General features: G+C 47.7%; 1 non-coding gene and 1 pseudogene across 1 annotated transcript; both read left to right on the top strand.

Moving 5' to 3' along the window:
• The first annotated feature begins 993 nt into the window (after window positions 1–993).
• On the top strand, window positions 994–1,148 carry LOC143350765 (5.8S ribosomal RNA). The gene has a single exon (XR_013081236.1). It is a non-coding gene; the product is annotated as a 5.8S ribosomal RNA (ribosomal RNA).
• A 1,216-nt stretch (window positions 1,149–2,364) lies between these two features.
• The window catches only part of LOC143350795 (large subunit ribosomal RNA), a 3,125-nt pseudogene continuing 2,989 nt past the window's right edge, over window positions 2,365–2,500 (top strand).

Here is a 2,500-nt window from a genome sequence, read left to right as displayed (position 1 = left end):
TGGACGCTGCCGCGTTCGTTCGTAAATGAATAATATACATACTCATGGCTAACTTGAGGCGAATAATCGCAAACGACGACGCGTCGATTTTGCGGCCATCGTTGCTCGCGCGACTAACGACGACCAGCCGAAACGGCTGTAGTTTATCGCATCGATTTCATCGAGCAACCGATGGACGCTGCCGCGTTCGTTCGTAAATGAATAATATACATACTCATGGCTAACTTGAGGCGAATAATCGCAAACGACGACGCGTCGATTTTGCGGCCATCGTTGCTCGCGCGACTAACGACGACCAGCCGAAACGGCTGTAGTTTATCGCATCGATTTCATCGAGCAACCGATGGACGCTGCCGCGTTCGTTCGTAAATGAATGTTATACATACTCATGGCTAACTTGAGGCGAATAATCGCAAACGACGACGCGTCGATTTTGCGGCCATCGTTGCTCGCGCGACTAACGACGACCAGCCGAGACGGCTGTAGTTTATCGCATCGATTTCATCGAGCAACCGATGGACGCTGCCGCGTTCGTTCGTAAATGAATAATATACATACTCATGGCTAACGTGAGGCGAATAATCGCAAACGACGACGCGTCGATTGTGCGGCCATCCGTTGCTCGCGCGACTAACGACGACCAGCCGAGAAGGCTGTAGTTTATCGCATCGATTTCATCGAGCAACCGATGGGCGCTGCCGCGTGCGTTCGCCCGATTGCGCGTGAAGTTACTGTTCGGAACCAAGAATATACGGGTGTATTATACCCGTTTGGTCGCAGCCACGCGCAAAGGCTTTTGAATGTACTGTACGCCCGGCCGTCGAACGATGGTTTTCCGTCATTCAGGAAACAAAAAGAAACTTTTGTCGTCGATATGGCGCGTTCAATCCTCCGTCGATACGCTGGTCGGAGGTGCGAACATCGAATATTTTTAAAGCAAAGAACAAGGAGCATTTTTAAATACAAAGAAAAAAATTGTAAATTGTATATGATTACCCTGAACGGTGGATCACTTGGCTCGTGGGTCGATGAAGAACGCAGCTAATTGCGCGTCAACGTGTGAACTGCAGGACACATGAACATCGACATTTCGAACGCACATTGCGGTCCACGGATAAAATTCCTGGACCACGCCTGGCTGAGGGTCGTTCACTTGTCCTAAAACTGCTTGCGTTGTTCTCAGATTCCCTAACCCCGCCGTCGTTTACCTCTCCTTTCGGGGAGATGGCGAAGAACGTTTCGGAGCCGGGTCGATGAAGAGAAAGGTATCAACGTACGAGCGAGAATTTGGGTATTTCGTTGGCGTTTGTCGCTGGACGTACGAAAAAGAATAAATATTATATATTATTGGCAAGTTTGCGCACCCCTTGCGTGGTGAGGCAGAGATCAGTCTGGACTCGCGCGAGTGTTTTACGGCGTCGTGCGTCGTGTTGTCTGGAGTATCATCACGACCGCCCGTTAAAGCACCGCTCCTACGATTTCTGACTTTGACGGCACTAAAAACCACCGTGGGGCGCAAATCGCGTTTCGTACAAATCTAATGATTACCGGCGCTCCCGACGTTGCCCGAAGTTAATAATTTATGCAAAGGAAAGAGAAAATAAAGCGTATACTAGTTTTGGAGCATAACAAAAAGGACACTGGAAAGAAATTTGATCAAACACTGATAATTATGATATGTAATATATGCCCTACCACGTGAAATTTGTGGTATCCGTCGGTCGTCGTCTTCCTCTCTGTTCGTTCGTACAGCCCCAGGGAAAAATGATAATTTATCAAACGAATCGGACGATCATCCTCTATGGAGAGGCTCGAACGAACACGACGAGAAGCGCGATACGAACGGAACCCAAAAGAAGGGATATACTCTGAGAAGTTGGTCGCCCCATGTCTCTCTTTGTTACGAATATGTATATCGATTGCGAGACCGCGCGTTTAGCCGGTCGTCCAGTCCACGAATGCTTTTCTTTCGAACTTACGGTGGACTTTGGTAGACTATCAAAGAATCAACGAAAATCGGATCGGGTAGTTCTATCATAGACACACACCGTGGTTCTTCTTTAATTTGAAAAGCGACGGAAGGACGTTAAAAGTAATCAGCCGGTTACGCCTAGCGAGCGTTTCGCATCGAACGAATGAAAAACTAAGACAGAAGGGAGACACTTTGGCGAGGCGCTAAAAACCCATCATTGATATCCTTTTCTCCGAGAAAGCAAAATGCTATTATATGCTATCGGAGGACGCGGAGAAGTAGGAGGTGGTGGTCGATTCCATATATACACCAGGTTCTTGTTGCTCCGATTCGTTACGGTGTACGATTTGTTTTTCTTTTTTTTTTTTTTTTCAACTAACAAGTTTGTTCGACGACCTCAGAGCAGGCGAGATGACCCGCTGAATTTAAGCATATTACTAAGCGGAGGAAAAGAAACTAACTAGGATTTCCTTAGTAGCGGCGAGCGAACAGGAAAGAGCCCAGCACTGAATCCCACGGTTATTGCCG

The sequence above is a fragment of the Colletes latitarsis genome, unplaced genomic scaffold (assembly GCF_051014445.1).
Source record: "Colletes latitarsis isolate SP2378_abdomen unplaced genomic scaffold, iyColLati1 scaffold0039, whole genome shotgun sequence".
NCBI lineage: Eukaryota > Metazoa > Arthropoda > Insecta > Hymenoptera > Colletidae > Colletes > Colletes latitarsis.
This window is presented reverse-complemented; position numbering and strand designations above follow the sequence as displayed.